Consider the following 25,867-nt stretch of genomic DNA (forward strand, 5'->3'; position numbering starts at 1 on the left):
CCTTTAGCTCCCTTGTCTTGGTTGAGCCTGATACCAAGTCAGCTGACAAAGGAAGTACAGAGTCAGAAGAGTCCAATTCCAGTAGACAGAGAGCAGGGCAATGAGGGTGTATTTAAGGCTGAGAGGCAATAAATGAACTAGCACAAGCCTGGAAGGAGAAGGGGTTTTTATACTGTGGAGCAATGCTTTGGAAGCACCAGTAGAAAGTAGGACAGTGCTGAAGTTACCTTCTGTTCTTTGGTTATCAGATCATAAAGAAATGACTAGGATTGTCCAAGGGAAGTGCTCCCAACTGCATGATGAGGCAGTGGCTATTATCCCCATTTTATAGATGAGTAAACTGAGACTAGATCATTTGCCCAAGGCCACATAATTGGCAAGTGACAAAAATGGGATTTGAACTCAGGCAGCCTGACTCTTGAACTCATACCCTTATCTACTACTCTTAATCTCCTCCCTTCACAATTTTTAGTGATTGTATAATATTAGTGTGCCATAATTTACTTAGCTGTTTTCCTAGTTATATATCTAGTTTATAGGCTTTAAAATTCAGACCTCAAAAGTTTTAAACAAACTGGCGCCTACTCTGTGCAGGACTGGTTTTAGGTTCTGTGGGCATTGGTTTAAGTACATATGACCTTGCTGTATGCATTGCCTTCCTGAAAAGTTGTATGTATGATGTGAGCATTTGTTTATATAATCTTTTTTCTCAGTTGACTTTACTATTTTATTTTTATTTATTTATTATTTTTTTAGTTTTAGTTTTTTGAGTTCACTATTTTAAAGATGTAGTCCTCTGGAAAACAAATAGTTTTCTATTAAATTAAAATCAGAAAGTAGTTAATAAAAATCAGCAGTGAATTGAGCGCTGTGTTCGGTACCTCCTTTTGTGCAGAGCTATATTTCATATGACACCTGCAAGAAAAGTAATTTAAATGAACACTTAACATGATTTGGGATTACTCAGTAAACGCACATAAAGTTTGAACTCTGTTCAAATGGACAAATTATATGGATAATTCCCCAATTTTTTGTTTGCTTTTAGAATGTGCATTTAGGCTTATATTGAAATAGGGTAAAATCACAGGGTTCATATAGAGAAGTCACATTTGTAACTCAGGAGGGGCTGCATAGCTGTCTGACTTTTGTTCCCTGTGTCAGTGTTACTGCTTTTTTATCTTTAGGCTGTAGACAGTACCAATTTAATAGGGGAGCCTAAGTCCTAGACAAGTATCAGCTGCTGTAGCTGGGTTGAGGGAGATAATTAAGAGCTTTATTTTACAGCTCACCTGCTGGATTTCTAGATACCTGTTAAAATAAGAGCAACGCATATGGTTATTTAACAAATAACTTAGAATCCTCTTTGCTAAATTATATCATTTATATCTGATGGCACTTTCGCTTGATCCATTTCAGGATTTTGTGGGACTGCTGCCTCAGTGGTGGTGGTTATGCTTCCATCCAGAGGCATATAATGTGTGATTGGGTCTGTTTCCCTGTGGCGGTCAGCCACCAGGGTTCAGCGGACTACGGCCTGTGGGTCATGTGGTCTGTGGCCTGTTTTTGCACATCCCATGAGCTAATAATATTGGTTTCTTACGTTTTTAAGTGTTGTTAAAAATAAAAGTTTAAAACAAAGGAGACTGTGTGACAGAAACTGTATGTAGCCTGCAAAGCCTAACATATTTACCATTTGGCCCATTTAAAGAAAAAATTTGCCGACTCATGGACCATCAATATTTATTGCTCAGAACTAATAATTAATTCATTAGGGGTTGCAAAATGGTGATATTGTATCATTCCTTCAATATTAGGTGGAATACTTCTGTAAACAGAAATTTACTTCTATTAACAATTTTATTACCATTAGGAACAATTTGAATTAGGAAAAATGCTTAATTCTTTCACCCTAAAATGCCACTTTTGAAAATAACGATTTGATTGTGAAACAGTCTACAAAGGTGACCAATTTTCTTTTTGAGGTCTTTATATATTAATGGAGTTTAACATATTTGAGTGTTTTGTTATGTCAATGTGTTCTATTATTATCATTATTGATGCTTAAATATTCCATATTCTGCCAGTAAGAGCCTCTTGAGTCTTTTGGGATGACCCTCATAGTCACTGGTAACTTTTTGTTTTCACCTCTGTTTCAGTTGCAGACCTGGAGTGAGCCAGTTTTTTTTTTTTAATACAATTTATTAGGGTGACATTGGTTAATAAGATCATGTAAGTTCCAAGTGTACAGTGTTGTAATACGTCATCTGTATGTTTCATTGTGTGCTCATCACCCAAGCTCAGTCTCCTCCTTAGTCACCATATGTTTGGCCCATATTACCCTCTTCAACCTCCCCCCTCTGGTAATTACGTACTATTTATTGTCTGTGTCAGTGTGGGTTTTATTTGTTTGTTTGTTTGTTTTGTTTGTTCATTTGTTGCTTTCTGTTTTATATCCCACATATGAGTGATTCTTTTTTTTCCTGTCAGCAATTTGAGTTTCAGCATAGTGAATGAGTGATTCTTGTTCCCACATATGAGTGATCCCACAGATCATGATTCTTGTTTTTTTCTAACTTATTTCGCGCAGCATATTCTCAGTATCCGTCCATGTTGTTGCAAATGGCAGTCTTTCATCTTTTCTTATGGCAGAGTGGTATTCCATTGTGTATATGTACTACATGTTCTTTAACCATATATCCATCGAGGGACACTGGATTATTTCCATGTCTTGGCTCCTGTGAATAATGCTGCAGTGAACATGGGGTACATATATCTTTAGGAGTAAACAAACATTTTCAAAATTTCTGGATAGATACCCAGGAGAGGGATTGTTGGGTCATGGTAGCTCTATTCTTAAAATTTTCAGAAACTTCCATACTGATTTCCATAGTGGCTGTGCCAATCTGCATTCCCTCCAGCAGTGTGTGAGGGTTCCTTTTTCTCTACAACCTCTCCAACACTTGTTATTACTTGTCTTGTTGGTAACAACCATTCTAACAGGTGTGAGGTGGTATCTCATTGCGGTTTTGATTTGCATTTCCCTACTGCCTAGTGAAGTTGAGCATCTTTTCATAATTTGTGTGTCCTCTTGACAAAAGTGTTCAGGTCCTCTGCCCATTTTTAATTGGATGTTTTTGTTGTTGCATTGTATAAATTCTTTATATATTTTGGATATTACCCCTTATTGGAGGTGTTATTTGCAAATATCTTATCCCATTTGGTTGGTTGCGTTTTTGTTTTGTTGATGTTTTCTTTTGGTGTGCAGAAGCTTTTTATTTTGACACTTACTTTTGCTTTTATTTCCCTTGTCTTTAGGGTCAAGTTCATAAAATCTCTGAGAGTAAAGTCCACAAGTTTAGTACCTGTGTTTTTTCTATGCATTTCATTATTTCAGATCTTATATTTAGGTCTTTGATCCATTTTGAGTTAATTTTTGTGTATGGTGATAAATAGCAATGGAGTTTCATTCTTTTGCATGTGGCTTTCCAATTTTCCCATTTATTGAAGAGGCTTTCTTTTCTCCATTGTATAATTTTGGCTCCTTTGTCAAAAATTAGTTGTACATATACATATGGATTTATTTCTGGGCTCTCAATACTGTTCCGTTGGTCTGTGTGTCTTTTTTTTTTTTGCTGATACCTCACTATTAGATAGGTGCAAAAATAGTTGTGGTTTTTGCAATTATTTTCAGCCTTTTAAACTGCAGTTACTTTTGCACCAACCTAATATTTGATTATTGTGGCTTTATAGTATAATTTGAAGTCAGGGGATGTGATACTTCCAGCTTTATTCTTTCTCAGATTGCTTTGGCTATTTCGGATCTTTTATGGTTCCATACAAATTTGATGTTTTTTTCATTCTGTTTCTTTGAAAAATGCCATTGGGGTTTTGATAGGGATTGCATTAAATCTGTGTATAGCTTTAATGTGGCCATTTAAACTATGTTTATTCTTCCAATCCATGAACATGGACTGTCTTTCCATTGTTTTGTGTTGTCTTCAGTTTCTTTCAATAATGTCTTGTGGTTTTCAATGTATGTAGATACTTCATACCCTTTGTTAAGTTTATTCCTAGGTATTATAGTTTTTTGTTGTTGCAATTGCAAATGGAATTGTTTTTTACATTTCTTTTTCTGATACTTCATTGTTAGTATATAGGAATGCAATGGATTTTTGTACATTGATTTTTATATCCTGCAACTTTACTATATTCATTTATTATTTCTAATAGTATTTTTGTGAAGTCTTTAGGGTTTTCTATATAAAGAATCATGTCATCTGCAAATAGTGAGAGTTTTACTTCTTCATTCCCAATTTGGATGCCTTTTATTTCTTTCTTTTTCCTGATTGCTCTAGCGAGGACTTCCAGTACTGTGTTGAGTAACAGTGGTGAAAGGGGACATCCTTGTCTTGTTCCTGATCGTAGAGGAAAAGCTTTCAGTTTTTCACTGTTGAGTATGATATTAACTGAGGATTTGTCATGTATGGCCTCTATCATGTAGAGGTACTTTCCTTCTATACCCATTTAATTGAGTGTTTTAATCATAAATGGATGTTGTATCTTCTCAAATGCTTTTTCTTCATCTATTGATATGATCATGTGATTTATAGCCTTTATTTTGTTAATGTGGTATATCACATTGATTGATTTGCATATATTGAACTATCCTGGCACTACTGCAGTAAATCCCACTTAATGGTAACGTATTATCTTTTTAATGTATTGTATTCTGTTTGCTAGTATTTTGTTTAGGATTATTTGCATCTATACTTACCAGAAATATTGGTCTGTAATTTTCCCTTTGGTGTTGTTCTTGCCAGTTTTTGGTACCAGGGTAATGCCTCATAGTATGAGTTAAGTACTGCCTCTTCTTCAATTTTTTGGAAGAGTTTGAGGAGGACAGGTGTTAAATCTTCTTTGAATGTTTGGTAGAATTCACAAGTGAAGCCATCTGGCTCTGGACTTTTACTTTTTGGGAGGTTTTTGATGACTGTTTCAAGTTCTTTAGTGTTGATCAATCTATTTAGATTTTCCAATTCTTAATGACTCAGTCTGTGAAAGTTATATACTTATGAGAACTTGTCTGTTTCTTCTAGGTTATTGAATTTGGTGGCATCTAGCCTTTCATAGTATTCTTGTATAGTCCTTTTGTATTTCTCTGGTGTCCATTGTAACTCCTTTAATTTCTGATTTTGTTTGAGTCTTTTTTTTTTTCTTAGTCTAGTCAGAGGTTTGTCATTTTACTAATTTTCCCAAAGAACCAGCTCTTTGTCGCAGTGATTTTTCTATTGTCTTTTTGTTCTCCATTTCAATTAATTCTGCTTATTTTTATTATTTCCTTCCTTTTATCAACTTTGGGCTTTCATTTGTTCTTTTTCTAGTTCTTTCAGGTGAAATGTTAGATTGTTTTGAGATTTTTTTCCTTGATTTTTGAGTTAGGCCTGTAATGCTAATATAAACTTCCCTCTTATCCACTTTTGCTGCACCCCCAAATTTTTAATATGTTGCATTGTCATTCTCATTTATCTCTATGTATCTTTTGATCTTTTATTTCTTTGACTTAGTGGTTCAGTAGTATGTTGTTTAATGTTCACATATTTGTGATTTTTCCACTTTCTTTTTTCAGTTGATTTCCAATTTCAAAGCATTGTTGCTGGAGAATATGCTTGGTATGATTTCAGTCTTCTTAAGTTTGGTGAAGCTAGTGTTGTGTCTCAACATACGGTCTATCCTTGAGTATGTTCCATGTACACTCAAGAAGAATGTATATTCTGGTGTTCTGGGATGAAAAACTGTAAATATCAATTATGTCCATTTGATCTAATGAGTCATTTAAGGCTGATATTTCCTCATTGATTTCCTGTTTGGATGATCTATGTACCGCTGTTAGTGGGGTCTTTAGTTCTCCTACTACAATTGTGTTTTTGTCAGCTTCACTCTAGTTCTGGTAGTAGTGCTCTCAGGTTGGGTGTGTATGTAGTAATAAGTGTTATGTCTTCTTGATGTATTGTCCCCTTTATTATTATAAAATGTCCATGTCTGTCTCTTGTTATCTTTTTTATTTTGAAATCTATTTTGTGAGATGTAAGTACCACTACACCTGCTTTTCTCTGGATGCCATTTGCTTGGAGGATCATTTTCCACCCTTTCACTTAGAGTCTGTGTTTGCCCTTGCAGCTGAAATATGTCTCCTGAAGGCAGCATACAGTTGGGTTTTGTTTTTTGATCAACCTGCTACTCTGTGCCTTTTAATTGGGAAGTTCAGTCCATTTACATTTAGGGTGATTATTGATGTGTGAAGGTTTTCTATAGACATTTTATGTTTTGTTTTCTGATAGCTCTGTGTCTCCATTATTTCTTTTCCCTTGTGTTTCTGTCTGTTGTTTTAGTTTGGTGGTGTTCTCTGATTTTTTTCCCTCCATTTTCTCTTTTTTATATTATGAGTTTCAGTTCCGGATTTGTGTGTGTGTGTGTGTGTGTGTGTGTGTGTGTTTACCATTAGGTTTGTGCAAAAGAAAGTTTCATATATATAATATTCCTTTTTCTTTTGATTATACCTTATCTCCATTCTCCTGTGCAGTTTCAGTCCTTTACTCCTCCCCTTTTATGTGTTGTCACAAATTATCCCTTTTTATGCTGTGAGCTCATATCCAAATTGCAATAGCTATTGTCTTCTTTTTTTTTCAATTACAGTTGACATTCAATATTTTATATTAGTTTCAAGTATTTTTAAAAAATATTTTTACCTTTTTAAACTTTTATGTTATATTTAAGTGTTTAATATGCTATTCTGAACAAGGATTGCAGTTTCCTGCTTCTATTAGTCATTTTGCTCATAGCTTTGTGTCTTTTTGTCTTTCGTTTCAGATAGAAGCACACCCATCAGTATTTCCAATAATGCAGTTCTTGTGGTGGTAAATTCCTTCAGCTTCTATATGTCTGGAAGTGTCTTTATTTCTCCATCATATCTAAAGGATATATTGCTGGGTATATTATTGTTGGGTGGTGATTTCTGTCTTTCAGTAATTTGAATGTTTGATTCTACTTCTCCCTGGCTTGTGGGGTTTCTGCTGAAAAATCTGATGATAATCTAATGGGATTTCATTTATAGGTTACTATCTTCTTTTCCTTAGCTGCCTTGAGAATTCTTCCTTTGTTTTAATTTTTGACAGTTTCAGTATAATGTGCCTTGGTGAAGGCTCTTTGGATTGAGATAATTAGGTGTTCTGTTAGCTTCTTTTATTGAAAGATCCAGGTCTTTCCAAAGGTTTGGGAAGTTTTCATCAATTATTTGTTTGAATAGTGTCTCTGGTCTCTTGTCCCACTCTTTGCTTTCTGGTGTACCCATTATTTTCACATTGTTCTTTCTAATGGAGTCAGACATTTTTCATAAAAGTTTTCATTTTTCTTGCCCTTGATTCTCTCTCTCCTTCCACCTGAGTCATTCCTAGATTTCTATTTTCTATGTCACTAATTCTTTCCTCCATCTGGTGAGCTCTTATTTCCAAAGCTCATCAGTTAATTTTTCATCTCTTTTATTGAGTTCTTCAGCTCCAGAATTTATGTTTGGCTCTTTTCTTATTGGTCTCTTTGATGAAGTATTCCTTTTGTTTGTTGATTTTATTTCTGAGGTTGTTGATTTGCCTTTCTGAGTTTTCTTGTAACTCATTTTTTCAGAACGGCAATTGAATTCTCTGTCATTTAAATCACATATATCCATATCTTTAAATTTATTTTCTGAAGATTTTTTCATTTTCTTTCTGAGTTCCTTTATCATCTTGGTTATTCATTGTGCTTGATTCCTCTGCCTGGGCTTTTGTGTAAATGAAAGCTGCTTTATAAGAGAATTTTGGTGAGTTGTGGGGTGGCATTGCCGTGGCGGGAGAAACGTTCGGTGTTCTCCAGGAAGTGGGCATCCCCTTCACGACCTGGTCGCCTGGGTCTCAGGCATCACTCCCGCGTATTGAAGGAGTGGGCCGTGGGTCTCCTGTATGTCCCTGGCGTGGCTTTCCTGTAACTAGAAGCCACCACATAGCTGGTCTGAGTTGACCCAGCTGCTTTTACTAAGCTGTGCCCAGGATGGGGCTTGGGGGGGTGGGAGGGAGTGAGTTTGTGCATTTGTACTTCTGCTCTTCCTCGTCATGGGTTTAGTCACAGCGAGTCCAGACCACTCAGGCTGGAAAGGGTATTTTCCCAGCCCTTTTACAGTAGGCAGGTAGGCAGGAGAAGATTTTGCTGCCCAGAGGGCCACAGGGGGATAGGGAGGGTGGATTCCCTGTCTGTGGAATCCTCTGTTTAAAGTTGACGGGCTTTGGAACACATTGCCATTTTTTTGCAGTTTCACTGCCCCTGACGTTGGACCCAACCTTAATGTGTGCCAGCCACCCAGCCCCAATTGCTGTCCCTGTCTCTCCAGTCTGGTCTGCCCCGTGGGGGCTGCACCCCAGATCTGCACTACTCCCACGTCTGCTGGGACACAGAGAGCAAAGGCTGTGCCCATCTTCTGTCTCTGTCCTCCCCATGCTGTGTCTGGTGGTCGCTCAGATGTCTGTGCCTGACGTCTCAGTGTTTGTGTGCTGAGCAGCGAATCCTTTATTGAATTGGAGCTGTCCAGCTTGTTGTAACTTTAAGGGGGGAGGGACTTGCAGGTCTTCTCGGGTCCACGTGCTGCTTATGTACTGGAGCCAGTTTTTTTTTTAAGGTTCTTTTGTGCAGAAAATAGAATTTAGAGCCAAAATTTGGGTATGGAAAGTACTCATTGCTGGTGGGTTGGTAATTTTTACTAGTTGTTTTCAGTGAGGTGTTTTAGCTAGGAAATATACATATTTTTAAATAAATAAAGTACAAATTCATATTGGTACTTACAATTCAAATTGAGGGATATATGGTTTTTACTTAATCTCATTGGTTTTTATATCAATATCACTTTGACATTGAGAATCCTGTTCTCCGTGATGTCATTGAAATTACTCATTTGCTTTATCCCACACCACACACACACACACACACACACACACACCAGTCTCAGAATAACTGTACCAATAGTAACTGCAACCAAATGGCTATTAACATAGTTTAAAATTTATACACTTCTTTTGGTCCTTGGGGCATATTCCACTATGTATAGTTTAGTTATTGTGTTCTTAAATTCTCTTAGACTAGTTCTGTTCTGTCTGTGTGGTTATACTGACAACTGGAGATTTTGGGGGTGTTTCATTTCTGCTTTCAGTTTTTGGGGATTTTTAAAATTTAATTTTCTTTTTTAATTATGTAAAATATTTACTCTGTCCCAAAGTCAAATCTATGAACAAGTTTTGTTCAGAGAAATTTAGTTTGAATTTCTGTCTCCTTTAACCCAATTTTCTCTCCTTATATGGATTAAAAATTGTGTGTGCATGCACACACACAGTTTTGTGTGTGTATGTATGAAGATAAAAATATCCACTTTCCTCCAACCTTGGTTTTCCACTTAATTTATTCTAGCAATCACTCCGTGGTAGTATCTAGTTATTTTGTAGTTCTGTTTATAACTGTACAGTAACTCATTGTGTCACCGCACCATAGTTTGTTCAACACGCACCTGATTGGTGGACATCAGGGTCACTTCCGGGTTGTCACTACAAGTAGCATGGCAGTGAATAGTCCTGCTTGTACCTGTTTTCATATTTGGGATAGATTCATAGATAAGGGATTGCTAAATTAAAGGGAAAATGCATATGTAATTTGCTAGATGTTACAGACTTTCCTCTGTAGTGAGTACTGTTTCGCATTTTCATCAGCCTGTTTCCTTATACTTCATCTCTAGAGTATGTTGTTTATTTTTTTTTGCCAACATGATAAATGAGAAATTGTATCTCAATGTAGTTTTAATTTGCATTTTTGTTATTGTGAGTGAAGTTGATCATCTTTTAAAATGATTAAGGACCATTTGCATTTCATTTTAGTAACTAAATTCTACATCTGTGTGAAAATGATATGCAATTAGAGTAGTATGGAAAAGGCTTATTTCACGCCCACAGTATATTTACAACTGCTTGATTATTTTGTATATATATATATATACACACATATACACACACATATATATGAAATATGAATTTGTGACTTAATATGACAGTTTACTAATGCAGGCTTCAGTTAAAAAGCTTTTGAATTCAGTTTATTTCCATCAGTTAATATGCAGTTGAACAACAGAATTCTAGAACATGGTTTACAGACCTTGTGAGACTATGGCATGATTTTTCTGAAACATCTGTTTATTTTGTAACGATAGCTGTGCATGCACAGTATTCTTTGTAGAACATAGCTCTGGTCTTACAGGATTCATTATTAAGGATTCTAAGTCTTGTATTCTTTTCTTTTGCATATATTTAAGTTGTTAGCTTGTCCTGTGGGATTTCATAAATATTACTTCTGTTAGTAAAGCTGCTGACAGCAAAAGCTTTCAATAAATTATTCATGTGCTATTTATTTTCTATGTTCAAGAAGTAATGCTTTTTTACTGAGAATTATTTTTAGCTGAACTTGGTAACAATTTGTAAACATACAGTGGTATACTCCAATAAAACCTGGAATGCTTGTTTTCCACATGAGAAAAGTACTCGATCAGTGATATTTGGAACATCAGTTCTCTAGAACATGGCTGATTACCGAAGAATAATGTAAAAGTAGCTTTCAGAAATGTGAAATAATTACTGTTATAAAAATTGCTACTCTTTCAAGATGTGGGCACTGAATTTTATCTGTCCTGCTCTTATTCACTGTCGTCTGTGTACTTCACTTTCATTCGTTGAAAACTTAAGGCCTCATTTTACAATCTTCCTCTCCAATCCAAGTCTATCATTGTTCTGGGTAATCTGAGGTCTGCTTGGCTACCTCCTAATACGTTTGTCATCTCTGGTGACTTCCCTTTCATGCCTCTTGCAGCACCAGCTCCCGTGATTGCACGCCTGCCCTTCTCATCACTCCACAGTCTCCCCACGTCTGCTGTCCTTCCCGATTTCTCAGATATGACACCCTTTTCACCCATCTCAGTTCACTCCTGATTGTTTCCTTCCCCAGCTCAGTCTCAGATTCCATTGACAATCACTTGCTGATATCAGCCTGTAATCCTCTTACTTCATTGTCAATTTTAACTCATCTGCCTGGGAAAATTCAGTTTTAAATGTCTGCTTTCTCTTCCCTTTAAACTCTACAAAATTGCGTTCTCGTATTTGAACTTCATTAAATACATTTTCCAGCCCTTACTCGACTCTCAGTGCTTCTCAGTGATCCTGTTTTTCCTTTTTAGTGCTCTTTTCTGTTCTCACTGCAGCTGTTTAGATGTTTACTCCTACCTGCAAACCTCTGACCCTTCCCATGGCCCACGTGCGTCATCAACAGGTGCACTTACCCATCCTTTACAGATTATACAAGCAATCAACAATGATTTCCATGACTACCGCCACACTTACCCATATTTTCATTTCCTTCTTGTTGTAACAAAAGAAGTGTCCTTCCTCCGATCCAAAATTAACTCTCCTTCATTTCTTTTTTAATACAGATTTCCCTCTAAGTATTGTTTTAGTTATATTGCACAAATTTGACATGCTGTATTTTTATTAAGTTCAAAATATTTTGTAAATTTCTCATGCAATTTCTTCTTTGATCTATGGGTTTTTTAGAAGTATGTTGCTTAATTTCCAAATATTTTAGGGTTTTCCAAATATCTGTTATTGATTTTTAGTTTAATTCCACTGTGATTAGAAAACATACTTTGTACGTTTCCATCCCCTCAATATGCACATGAGTACTTATCCAAAGATTCAAGCGGACTCCTCTGCCAAGCTTTGGAGTTCACCTCTGTGTGACTGCCTCCCTCCCAACCTCCCTTCCTCCCTCTCCTCCTTCCTTCCCTCCCCTCCCTCCTCCCTCCCTCCTTTCTTTCCCTCCCTCCTCCCTCCCTCCTCCCCCCTCCTCCCTCCCTCCTTCCCTCTCCTCCTTCCCTCCCTCCCTCCCTCCTCCCTCCCTCCTTTCTTCCCCTCCCTCCTCCCTCCCTCCTTCCCTCTCCTCCTTCCCTCCCTCCCTCCCTCCTCCCTCCCTCCTTTCTTCCCCTCCCTCCTCCCTCCCTCCTTCCCTCTCCTCCTTCCCTCCCTCCCTCCCTCCCTCCTTCCCTCTCCTCCTTCCTTCCCTCCCCTCCCTCCTCCCTCCTACCCTTCTTCCCCTCCGTCCCCCCTCCTTCCCTTCTTCCCCTCCCTCCCCCCTCCCTCCTTCCTGCTCTCTCCTCCCTCCCTCCCTTTGTCCCTCCCTTCGTCTCTTCTCCTCCCTCCCTCCCTCTCCTATCCACCCTCCCTCCCTTTACCCCCCCCCTTCATTGGTACTCAGCCCTGAAAATTGTAGTCACCTTGGCCTCCACAATCCTGGGCTTTCTCTTCAACGGTGTGAGATTTCAGAGCGCTCTTTGCTTTTCTCTTCCTCATGCTGAGGCCTCGAAAGGTGGGCTGTCTACAGGTTGTAATATGGGGTAATTTTAGGGTTCACGTTGTCTCCTTTCTCTCAGGGGTCACAGTTCTGTGCTTCCTGTTGTCCAGTGTCTGAAAAGCATTGTTTCTTTGATTTTGTCTCGTTGTCTAGTTGTCTAAGACAGAGGGTAAGTCTAGTTCTTGTTAATCCATTATGGCCAGAAGCCCAGATCCTAATCTTATCCTCTTCTTGCTTGAATATTCTGTTTACTTTCTCTACTGGTTCTTTCCATCTTTCAACATGCTCAAGTCTCTCTATTACAAAGACTGTGAAAGAAGAGCAAGCACAGATCTTCGTTGTGTACGAATCTCTCTCCTCTACCTTTTACAGTGAAACTTTGGAGAGTGGGCTCTATGTCCTTGCTTCTCAGAAGTGTTGTTTGTGGACTGGCAGAATCACCACCTGCGTATTTGTTAGAAATGTAGACTCTCAAGCCCCACCCTAGAACTACTGAATCAGAATCTGAATTTCAGCAGGATTGAACCAGGTGATTGGTATGCACACTAACACATTTGAGAACCGCTGTTCTGCATTTTGCAGGCTCCATGTTCCATCTGGTTCCCGAGTGCCCTCTGACTCTCCTGTGTCTTCACTGCTGCACTAAATCTTTCTTGCTTAGGTCATCCGAGACCTTCTCGTGTATAGCCCACAAATGAGTGTCCATCTACAGAAGGCGCCAAAAAATGTAGACACGTTTTAAGAAAGGAAGAAACTATTAAAATTGTAATGCTCAGTATATACCGATAACAAAAAATGACTACAAGTCATGTTTGACGTCTGCAATTACAAGAGGTGCTCAAAGTGGTTATTATCAGCATCCAGACACTTCTGATTAGGGCAAACCACTGCTTGAGCAACGTTGATCAAAGCATCCACTTGTATACATATTTTTGGCACTCCTGGTATATTTTACTCAGTAGTTAATCCTCCTTGAAATATTCCTTTCGCTCCTGGTATGACACATTCTCTAGTCCTCTGACTTCTGTGACTTTTGCAGGCTTTTTCTCTGTCTTTTCTTAAGTCTTGGTGTTCTGCAGAATTTGGCCCTCAGTTTTTTTCAGATTTTACACTTCTTAGTCTCTCTCTTTTTCTCTTGTAACTTCAGTGTCAACATGTATTTCCATCCTGAATTTCTGCTGAGTTCCAAGCTTGTGTGTCGTCACAGCCGTATCCCAGAATCACCTTCAACTCTCCAGGTTGTCAGCAGACACCGCGATCTCGCCACTGTGTCCTTCCTCAGGGACCGGCACCTCCGTCCAGCCGTTGTCCATGCCAGAAGTGTGACCGTCCGTCGCCCCTACTCTGCGCTTTCTCACTCTCATGTCCACGTTAATCCTTCTCATGTCCACATTAATCCTTTCACCCTAAACATTCGTCAGATCTGCCCATTTCTCTTAGTCACTCTTGGCACTTTGCTAATAAGACTTCACCAAGTTCCACCTGATTTTACTGCAGTGGCTTCCTAACTGGTTCCCTATCTCCAGCCTGTTCTCATCCAGCTGATCTCTATTTTGCAGCAAGAATGATCCTTTTAATAAGAAGTAAATGTGATCTTCACTTCTCATCTACAGCCCTTGCCAACTTCTTCACAGCACATAAAAATCCTTAGTCAGGTCCCTGCCTCCCAGTTCTGAATTTCCTTGAGTGCTTTGCCTCTTCCACCACCACCACCTTGTTTCTAGGCCTTTGCACCTGCTGTTTCTTTGACTGGCTTCATTTTGCTCTTGGCTGGCTCTTACTCCTCCCTCAGGTTTCACGTCAATAGTCATATTTTGCACGAAGTTCCTCCTTGACTGTTTAGGCCAGGTCACTCGTGTGCACCTTGTGTGTACCCTTTCCTGGCTTCCACCACATTGTTCTGGTATTTGTGTGAGCTGTGATTGTATCCTGTGTCTGAGGGTGGGTACTAAGTCCTGTTGTTGTAACTTGGGTGCTCAGCAGTCTTCATTCATTCAACAGATGTTTATTGCGCACCCACTGTGGCTGCCAGGCCAGGTTTCTGCTCTCATCAGACTTGTATTGTGGCGATGGGGGTGGGGTAGGGGGGAGTGAGAAACGATAAACAACAAAACAAAAGTTTTGTGTTATACATGGTAGATTCTTAGTAATATGTTAGAAAGACTTCATGTATAAATATTAATTCTGAAGTCCAGAAATCTTTGATGTTATTGTTACTAACTTAAGCTCATGAAACTCAGCTCTGTCAAAATGTGATACACCTTTTTGGAGCTAGTGGGCTATGGTAATTGGATTATTATTCAGAGCCTTTTACTCCAGCCAATCTTAGTGTTCTTGTATCTAGTTTCCCTGAAAAAGGCAAAATAATCAAATGTTATTAGAGGCACACTTGACCGATAGCAGTGAGAAGTGATGTTTAACTTCAACAATGAAAATATAATAAATTATGTTATTAAGAAAGATATGTTCATTGTTTTTTTAATAAAGGTCAAGACCTAGATCCTAAAATTAGACAAATTTCTTCTCAAGTAGCTAAAATATAAATTTGATAGTCAATAGGTTATCTAAAATTGGCAGAATATTTGAAACACTTCTTAAAATGCTGTTACTTTATTAATTTGTAACTCTTTATTTGTATGAAAATGTGATATTAAATCTGTTTCTGAAGAGTTTCTAAAAAGACATTTCTGAATAGGTGTTAAAGAGAGGGTGCTGATAGTTGCTTCAAATCCTTTAATTGTTACTGTTTAGATGGCAGACCAGTTGTTTATATTTGACAGCCAGAAAGAGCTTTGCTTTGATCCTTCACTTCTGCTGTCATGATTCATAATCTTTTACCCTTTGCGGAAACAATGAAACTTTTTTTTCTTTAGAAATGACTTCCTTATTTGTTTTAAAGCATATTAATGAGGGTAGCATGGTCCAGAACAACGCTGTCCAATAGAAATATAGTGCAAGCCACATACATAATTTAAAATGTTCTAGGCACCACATTAGGAAAGTAAAAAGAAGCAGCTGGAATTAATTTTAATGATATATTTTATTTAAATGAATATATTCAAAATATTTTAATGAATAATCAGTATAAAAATTGTTAATGAGATAATTTATAGTGTGTGTGTGTGTGTGTGTGTGTGTGTGTGTACTAAATCTTCTAAACTGGTATGTATTTTATACTTAAAGCAAATCTTGATTTAGATTAGTCATATTTCAAGTCCTCAGTAGTCGCATGTCTTAAGTGACTACTGTATTGGATAGTGCAGATTTAGTGGTTATGATACGGGGTACAGGAAAGCCAGGCTAACTTGGTTCAAATCTTGCCTTCTCCAAAGCTAGCTTCATGATTTCAGGCAAATTATTGACGTTCTTTGTGGCTCAGCTTTCTCATTGTAAATGGGGATAATAATAATTCCTACTACTATAGGGTTGGAGGATTAAAAGAATTAATACAGGTAAAGCCTAGAACAGTGGCTGTCACATAGTAACTGTTCAATAAATGTTAACTATTATTAGTATACCTCTAGACTCGGTCCCGTAATTCCCATTTATCTTAGAAGTATCCTTGTATTTTGTTAGGGAAACTAGGAGTAGTAGATCTTGGATCCTTTGACTTCTATTTTGTATCTTGTTGTTTCTTGCCCTTAGTCTCTTGCTTTACCTCTTTTATGGTGACATTATAAACCAATAAGATGAATTAGATTTTTCAGGACAGTTTTGATATCAACTCTTCTCCCCTCTTGTTACTATAATTTATTGAAATGAAAGCAAAACCCAACAACTTTGCAAATGGCAATGAGTTAATGAAATACTTATCATTATGAGTTTTAAAAACCCACAAAAGATTGCAAAAGGTTGAGAGCTGCAGTAGACTGGGTTGTTGCCTTTCTCATAAATACCTCTCAACCACAAAAGCCTATATAGTTGTAGTAGTAAGATAAAACATTACCATATGAAGTAGAGGCAATCTTGGAAATTCATGAGTGCAGTTGTACCCAGTTCAGAGTTATTCAGAATGTTTTTCAAATTAGATATCTATCGATATATACTTTAGGTCAAAGTGACTAGATGATTGAAAAAGAAGTATTTAATGAAGTTTTGCAGAGAAGATATCCTATTTAAAAAGAACTTGACAATTTATAATGATAAAACATTTTGTGGGCGGATGGATGGCTCAGTTGGTTAGAGCACGAGCTCTGGGCAACGGGGCTGCCGGTTCGATTCCCACATGGGCCAGCGAGCTGCGCCCTCTGCAACTAGAATGAAGTCAGTGAGCTGCCGCTCAGCTCCCTATTGGCCAGATGGCTCAGTTGGTTGGAGAGCATCTTCTCAACCACAAGGCTGCCAGTTCTTCTCCTGCAAGGGATAGTGGGCTGTGCCCCCTGCAATGAACAACGGGGACTGGACGTGGAGCTGAGCTGCACCCTCTACAACTAAGACTGAAAGGACAACAACTTGACTTGGAAAAGTCCCGGAAGTACACACTGTTCCCCAATAAAGTCCTGTTCCCCTTCCCCAATAAAAAAATGTTAAAAAACAAACAAAAAAACATTTTGTACGTGGAATACTAGTAATGTATTGCTTATGGTAGAAAAATATGACACCACTTAACAATCAAAGAAGTATTAAATTACAACATAAGAGTGTCATGATTCAGATCGTTGGGTTGCACCTCCAAATTAATCTTCACATTACATTCTCATATTTATTATTTACTTTGGGGGATGACATTGGTTAGTAAAATTATAAAGGTTTCAAGTGTATAATTCTGTAATACATCATCTATATATATTGCTTCTGTGTTCACCACCTCGAGTCAGTTCTCCTTCCATCACTGTATATTTGATCCCCTTTTCCCTGTTCTACCACCCTCCCCCCTTACGTAACCTCTGGTAACCAGTAAGTCGTCTGTGTCTGAGTTTTTGTTTCCTTTGTCTTGTTCCTTTATTACTTTCAATGTTATATCCCACATATGAGTGAAGTCATATGGTTCTTGACTTTTTCTGATTTATTTTGCTTAGCACGATAATCTCAAGATCCATCCACATTGTTGCAAATGGCAGTATGTCATCTTTTCTTCTGGCAGAGTACTACTCCATTGTATATATGTACCATATCTTCTTTATCCAGTCATCTATTGAAGGACATTTTAGTTGTTTCCTTGTCTTGGCCACCATAAATAATGTTTCGGTGAACATTGGGGTACATGTATCTTTATGGATAAATGTTTTCAGATTTTTGAGGTAGATACCCAGAAGAGGGATTGCTCATACTTAATGGGGAAAAACTGAAAGCTTTTCCTCTGAAATCAGGAATAAGACAGCAATACCCCCTATCACCACTGTTATTCAGCATAGTACTGGAAGTCCTAACCAGAATAATCAGGCAAGAGAAAGAAATAAAAGAAAGGCATCCAGATTGGGAATAAAGAAGTTAAATTGTTACTTTTTTTAGATGACATGAATCTTTATATAGAAAACCCTAAAGGCTCCACCAAAAAACTATTAGAAACAATAAACGAATACAGTCAAGTTGCAGGATACAAAAATCAATGTACAAAAATCCATTGCATTTTTATATACTAACAGTGAATTATCAGAAAAAGAAATGAAAAAAATTCCATTTACAATTGCAACAAAAAGAATAAAATACCAAAGAATAAACTTAACAAAGGATGTGAAGGCCCTATACCCTTAAAACTACAAGATATTATTAAAAGATATTGAAGAATACACAAAGAAATGGAAAGATATTCCATGTTCATGAATTGGAAGAATCAACATAGTTAGAATGGCAATATTACCTAAAGCTATATACAGATTTAATGCAATCCCCATCAAAATTCCAATGGCATTTTTTAAAGAACTAGAACAAAAAACCATCAGATTTGTATGGAATCAATCTGAATAGCCCCAAAAGCCAAAGCAATCCTAAGAAAAAAGAACAAGGTTGGAGGTATCACACTCCCTGACTTTACAAGTGACAATCATCAAAACAGCATGGTATTGGCAGAAAAATAGACACACAGACCAATGGAATAAAATTGAAAACCCAGAAATAAGATGACATATTTATAGGCAGATAATTTTCGACAAAGGAGCCAAAAACATACAATGGAGAAAAGAAAGCCTCTTCAGTACATAGTTCTGGGGAAATTGGAAAGCCACGTGTAAAAGAGTGAGACTAGACTGCTATCTGTCACCATGTACCAAAATTAACTCAAAATGGATCTAAGACCTAAACATAAGACCTGAAACAATAAATTGCATAGAAGAAGGAGTCAGTACTAAACTTAGGGACTTTGTGTTCAGAGAGGATTTTATGAATTTGACATTATATTGTCATTGAGCCCATATTTTCATCAGTATTTCACCATTTTCACCAATATGCAAAAGTGGAAATGAAAAACCCTTGTTTTCTAAAACTCTTGTTTTAGAAATTCCAAACACTATGCATCATGTGTTGGGTGAAATGTCTTATTCTTAGAAGAGTTTTCTAGCTACAAATAACAAAAAGTTGCTTATAAGATGTTTTCATGAAAGTTCTATATCGTTTAATATGAAAATTTTTACATTTTCTCATCTAGTCGAATGCAAAATGGCCAGTTCAGATTTTCCCCCTATTTTGAGCTGAAATATAAATATTGCTAATATTGCTGGCATGTTAACTAATACTGTTATTAACATACTTTTTGTAAGAATTGTATTAGAGAATTTCCAGGTAATTGTTTAGAACATTGGTAGTATTGTTTGGAGCTTAATCAGATTGTAGCTACTTTTCTTGGTGATCATGTAGAAGTTATAAAATATTAATATTTATTATTTATGACACTTTAAAAAGTGACATTGAAACATTTTTACAAAGGACAGATATAAAATCATTTGAATATAAAATTTTTGAGATTGAGGCTGATCTTAGAAAAGACAGCGGAGGTTTGATTTTCTACAAAGTCACTAAGAATCACTAATACTTAATTCGATCGTTACCCAGACCCCTTTGCGACCTGTAGGACCCTGAAAAGGATACAGAAAATAAACAAGGAAAACACAAAAACAAGCCAGTGTACAAACAGCAAGTAGCAATGGCAAACTAGGGTCATTTTAATACTCTTGTCGTCTAAACTTCCAGTAGGGAAAATAGGCCTTAAAAACAGACAGACAGGCAGACAGACAGTTAATTGCTGAGAAGAGCTTATAAAGGGCAGAGTAGAAGACTGGGATCGTTTCAGAGGTGGTTGTCAGAGAAGGCTTCTGTGGAGGTGACAGTTGGGTTGAAACATGAAGGATGAAAAGCTAGCCAAGTGTTGGAGAGTAGGGCTGGAGGGGACAGCAGATGCAAAGACATGTGGGAAAGAACAGTTTGTTCGGGACATTGAACCATGTGGCCAGAGGTTATCGAGTTAGAGGGAGTGTGATGTGAGATTAGGTTGTAGAAAGGCAGGAGCCAAATCATGTAGCCCTTTGAATACCATGGTCATGAATTTGGATTTTATATTAACTACAGTGAGGAGTTGTTGAAAGATTAGGCAGAGAAAAAAGATGCCCACACTTGGGTTTTGAGATCACTTAGTATTGTTTTACACATAATTGTCAAATGTGATTAAAAGTAAAAAAAAAAATAAAGTCCATATTATTTTATGCACAACAGTTTCTAAAATGTAATTGGTGAAAACTGAGGTGCTAAATACTAGCAATTGGGGGGGGATGTTATAGGCTTTTGAACTATATGAATAGTTACTATTTATCCGGGTCCTGTTAATCTGTCAAGCAATGAGGTAGGTGCTTTAAACGTATCTTCGCAGAAACTTCCTTGAAAGGAAGGATGAAATGTCGGATTTAGAGACTGACTGGATGAGATGGGGTGGTCAAAAGTAACGTTCCGAAGGAGTGAAGGAAATACGAAGTCCTGTGGCATTAGTCTCTTAGTTATAATGAAGAGATAACGTTTCTTAGGATGAATGACATACGGTGCTAACATTTGTCGATACTTAACAAGGCTTGCTTATCCTTCTGTCCTGCATTTCTGCGACTCTCAAACTTTGAACCTCTTTGGGCAGTAGGACAGTTAGAATTCCTTTTATTTCTGCCAGTAGTCAAATACTATATGTTGTTTTTTACTCTGGGTACAATAAAATTTAGAATTATTATTGGCTACAGTTAAGTTGTGCAGTGAGTGACATGATTTGTCCATACTTGGGAATGAGGCGTTACAACTAAAATAAGTTCCCTGTGGATAGTTTCGTTTCATGAGACGGAATTCTATCAAGAAGTGTGAAATAGTCTATCAAAAACTGAGGAATAGTCTTATCAAGAAGTGAGAGCTGTTCCATTAAGAAGTGAGAAGCTTGCAGAGACCTGGGAATGTAGAGGAAAGCTAACAGATCATTAAGCCTGTTTCAGAATAATTTGTGCAGTCAGAGTAAATGGAAATTAAGCAAACTTACATGACTAGGGAGCCAGGTCCCCTGGTGAGAAGTTAGGACAGTTCTTAAAGTCAGCCAAGGAGTGAGTGTCTGTAACTCTTTACTGTGACAGAGGAAAAGTAGCTAAAGGAAATGGTGACATCTTTTAAAACTAATCCTCCTGTACAAGGAATTATGCACCAATAACAACAAAAAGTATTTTTATTATTAAAAAAGAAAACAAGGACAAGAAAAATGCATAAGCAATTGTTCATATTAAAAAATGTAAGCAATAAAGAAATCCATGGAGTAAAAAGCCTTTTCTCCCTGTCTGCTCTCCCACTTCTTTTCCCAAGAAAGCACTGTTGTTTAGTGTTTATTCTTCTAGACTTTTCCCTGCATGTTTACATTTAAATATATGCATATATGTACGTGTGTATATTTTTTAATGTGAGGTCATACAATACATATTTTCAGATTTGAAAAATTTTTACATAGCATATATTTTTACAATTTTTCAACCTCAGTATATGAATATACCCCAGACTTTTCATATTGTTTCTCTCCTGTGCAGACTATATATAAAAATGAAAATAGCTTTATTTCTGCTTAAATAAACAATAGTAATTTTTACATAAAATATTCAGACAATACCAAAGGTGAACAAAAAAAATAAAAATCAACTGAAATCTCACCACTCGAAAATAATCCCCATTTTGGTGACTAGTTTTTTAGATGTATTCCGTTAGTAGGTATTTACACAAGTGTAAACATATATACACATCCACCGCATACATGTGTGTAAATATTTATAAACGGATTATACACACAAGCTGATTTGTACCATACAATTATTTTAAGTGTGCTTGAGGATTTTCAGCTCCCGTCCTCTCCGCCCCCAACCCCCACCCCCAGTGTCCTCTCAGTAACCAGTGGTAACAACCTGGTGCATACTTTCCTACCTTTCTCAAGGCTCATACAATCATATGCCTATGAAATTATATAATTTATACTTGTCTGCATTGTTCATTTTTCACAGAACTCAATCCAGATTAACTAAAACATGGTTCATTCATTTTTTTGCTTGCTAAATATTCGAGGGCAAGAATCAGTAAACTACAGTCAATGTATCAAATCCATCCTGCTGCCTGCTTTTGTCAATCAAGTTTTATTGGAACAGTTTTATTGGAACACAGTTTCTTAATCCACTTTTCTATTGAGTGTGTTGACCTTTTAAATTCTTCATCTTTTATATGTGATATATTCCTCCCAATGTTCTGTCTTTTGCTTTGTTATATTTTGCCATATATATTTTTTTTATTTAAATGCGATGAAGTGAAGCGTATCTGTTCCATTTTTGAGGTTCCCTATTTTGATTTAAAAGGTTGCCTAACTCCAGGGTTATTTCTGTATTTTTCTAAAAAAATTTTTTAGGTGTAAAAAACACCTGAAAAAACAGGTGCAAAAAACACCTAAAGAAAAACAGCTGTAAAAAATACTTAGACATTTATACCCCTCACAAAGTGATAACCCCCTCCCCCACGCTACTACCCCTCTGACATCGTATATAGCTGTTACAATTCCATTGACTCTATTCCTTATGCTGTACTCCACATCCTGTGACTATATATATAGTATATATATATATATATATATATATATATATATATATATATAAAATTACAGTTGACATTCATTATTATTCAGCTTCAGCTGTACAGACCCGTCCACGATGTGGTCTCCCTAATAAGACAAGTGCCCATCTGACACCCTACGAAATCCTTACAACATTATTGATTACATTCCCCAAACTGACTTTCGTATCCCCGTGGCCATCTTGTGGTTACCGACTGTCCTTTCTAATTCCCCCCCTTCTCCCTCATCCCCACCTCCCTCCCATGTAGCAACCCTCAGTTTTTCCTCTATGTCTCTGAGACTGTTTCTGATTAATTTGTTCATTTATTCTGTTCTTTAGATTACACATATAAGTGAGATCATATGGTATTTGTCTTTCTCCGTCTGACTTATTTCACTTAGCATAATGTTCTCTAGGTCCATCCATATCGTTGCAAATGGTAAGATTTCATTCTTTATAGTCGAGTAATACTCCATTGTATAAATGTACCACAGCTTCTTAATCCAGTCGTGTACTGATGGGCATTTTGGTTGTTTCCATATCTTAGCTATTGTGAATAGTGCTGCAGTAAACAGGGGTGCATAAATTTTTTCAAATTAGTGTTTTGGATTTCTCTGGATAGATACCTAAGAGTGGAATTGCTAGGTGTTAAGGTAGTTCCATTTCCGGTTTTTTGAGATACCTCCATACTGATTTCCATAGTGGCTGCATCAATCTGCAATCCCACCAACAGTGCACAAGGGTTCCCTTTTCTCCACATCCTCACCAACACTACTTGTTTGTTGATTTACTGATGGCAGCCATTCTGACCGGAGTGAGGTGGTATCTCATTGTGGTTTTTATTTGCATTTCTCTAATGATTAGTGAGGTTGAACACTTTTTCATCGGAATGTCCTTTTTAGAAAAATGTCTCTTCATGTCCTCTGCCATTTTTTAATTGGGTTGTTTATTTTTTTGTTGTTGAGTTGAATGAGTTTTTTTTTTAATATAAATTTGGATATTAACTCCTTATCAGATATATCATTGACAAATGTCTTCTCCCATTCAGTAGGATGCCTTTTTGTTTTATTGATGGTTTCCTTTGCTGTGAAAAAACTTTTTAGTTTGATGCAATCCCATATGTTTATTTTTTCTCTTACTTCCCTTGACTGAGGGGATATATCAGTAAAATTGTTACCTAGGGTAATGTCTGCAGATTTACTTCCTATGTTTTCTTCTAGGAGTTTTATGGTTTCAGGTTTTACATTTAAGTTTTTAATCCATTTCGAATTTCTTCTTGTATATGGTGTAAAGAGGTGGTCCAACTTCATTTTTTTTTGCATGTGTCTGTCCAGGTTTCCCAGCTCCATTTATTGAATAGACTGTCTTTACCCCAATGTAAATTCTTGCTTCCATTGTCGTAGATTAAATGACCATATAGCATGGGTTTATTTCTGGGCTCTCTGTTCTGTTCCATTGATCTATGTGTCTGTTTTTATGCCAGTACCATGATGTTTTGATTACTATAGCCTTATAGTATGATTTGATGTCAGGTATTGTGATACCTCCCACTTTGTTCTTATTTCTTAAGATGCTCTGGCTAGTCAGGGTCTTTTATGGTTCCATATAAATTTTAGGATTATATGTTCTATTTCTGTGAAAAATGACCTTGGTAGTTTGACAGGAATTGCATTGTATCTGTATACTGCCTTAGGCAGTATGGACATTTTAACTATATTAATTCTTCCTATCCATGAGCATGGTATGTGTTTCCATCTATTTGTATCTTCTTTAATTCTTCTCTTCAGTGTCTTATAATTTTCTGAGTACAGGTCTTTTACTTCTTCGGTTAAATTTATTCCTAGGTATTTTATAGTTTTGAAGCAATTATAAATGGGACTTTTCTTAATTTCTCCTTCTGATATTTTACTATTGGTGTATACAAATGCAACTGATTTCTGAATATTAATTTTGTATCCTGCTACTTTCCTAAATTCATCTATCAGTTCTAATAGTTTTTTGGTGGAGTCTTTGGGGTTTTCTATATATAGTATCATGTCATCTGCATATAATGACAATTTTACTTCCTCCTTTCCAATTTGGATGCCTTTTATTTCTTTTTCTTGTCTGATTGCTGTGGCGAGAACTTCCAGAACTATGTTGAATAAAAGTGGTGAAAGTGGGCAACCTTGTCTTGTTCCTGATCTTAAGGGGAATGGTTTTAGCTTTTCCCCATTGAGTGTGATGCTAGCTGTGGGTTTATCATATATGGCCTTTATTATGTTGAGATATGATCCCTCTATTTCCGTATTCTTAAGAGTTTTTATCATAAATGGCTGCTGGATTTTGTCACATGCTTTTTCTGCATTTATTGATAGGACCATATGATTTTTATTAAAATTTTTAATACTTAATTGTTTCATAGGGCTGGAATGTATTTTTCCGTGTGTGTGTGTGTGTGTGTGTGTGTGTGTGTGTGTGTGTCTATGTGTCTATGTCTATGAGTGGCATTAAAGTGTGGTGTGGTTAAGATCACAGACTCTGATTCTGTTATTTAGTATCCTTGTGACCTTGGACAAGTTACATTTTTCTCTGCTCAACTGGGAGTGATAATAGTACCTATCTCATAAGAGTAGTGAAGATTAAATGAGTGGTTAGTATGTAGCGAATGTTTAGAACAGTGTTGAATACATAAAAACACATGTGGGTAGACATCTCATTTTTATTTTATATGAATAGCCAGTGGTCCTAGTGACATTAATCGAGTAGTTCATCCTTGACCCCAGTTGATGTAAAATGCCATCTCTATTGTATATGAAGTTTCCAAATACATGTAACTATTTTGGAGTTCTCTAGCCTGTTATGTGGCTCTGTTTATTTCTGCTCCAGAGCCAGAGTGGCTTAATTACTGTAGCTTTATAAATACTGATAAGTGCAGTCCCTTTACTTTGTTCCTATAAGTTATTTTGGCTCTTTTTGGCTTTTGTTGATCTTTTTTATAATTTTTAAAAAACTCACCAAAGTGTACAAACACTCAGTAAGTTTTTTTCATGGAAGTGATACTAATTGGCTGGTTTTGGAATGGAGCCTATGGTCTCATTAATACGTTAAGCAGTGGAAGTCTTTAAAAATTGTCTGGTTATATGATATAAAGGTTGATACCTGTGTTAGGTGGACACAGGTGAATAAAAATACTGTAGAACGATAGACTGTAAGCCTGCAGTTCCCAAACTGTACCTTGAAATGCTCCAGGACACCTCAGAGAACTCCCAGGAGTATTTCAAAATTTCTAGGGAAACCTAGCGACATCTCTTGGACACCTGGCAAATTCTAGGTCAAGGTGGTTCACAGTTTCAACATGGGATTCTGCTTCCTTCATTTCGATGCTGTGATAT

General features: G+C 36.9%; 1 protein-coding gene across 8 annotated transcripts in view; it reads left to right on the top strand.

The window, feature by feature from the left end:
* The window catches only part of NEO1 (neogenin 1), a 213,742-nt gene that overhangs the window by 37,901 nt on the left and 149,974 nt on the right, over nucleotides 1-25,867 (top strand). The gene's annotated exons all lie outside the window — the stretch shown is intronic.

This window comes from Rhinolophus ferrumequinum, chromosome 6 (assembly GCF_004115265.2).
Source record: "Rhinolophus ferrumequinum isolate MPI-CBG mRhiFer1 chromosome 6, mRhiFer1_v1.p, whole genome shotgun sequence".
NCBI lineage: Eukaryota > Metazoa > Chordata > Mammalia > Chiroptera > Rhinolophidae > Rhinolophus > Rhinolophus ferrumequinum.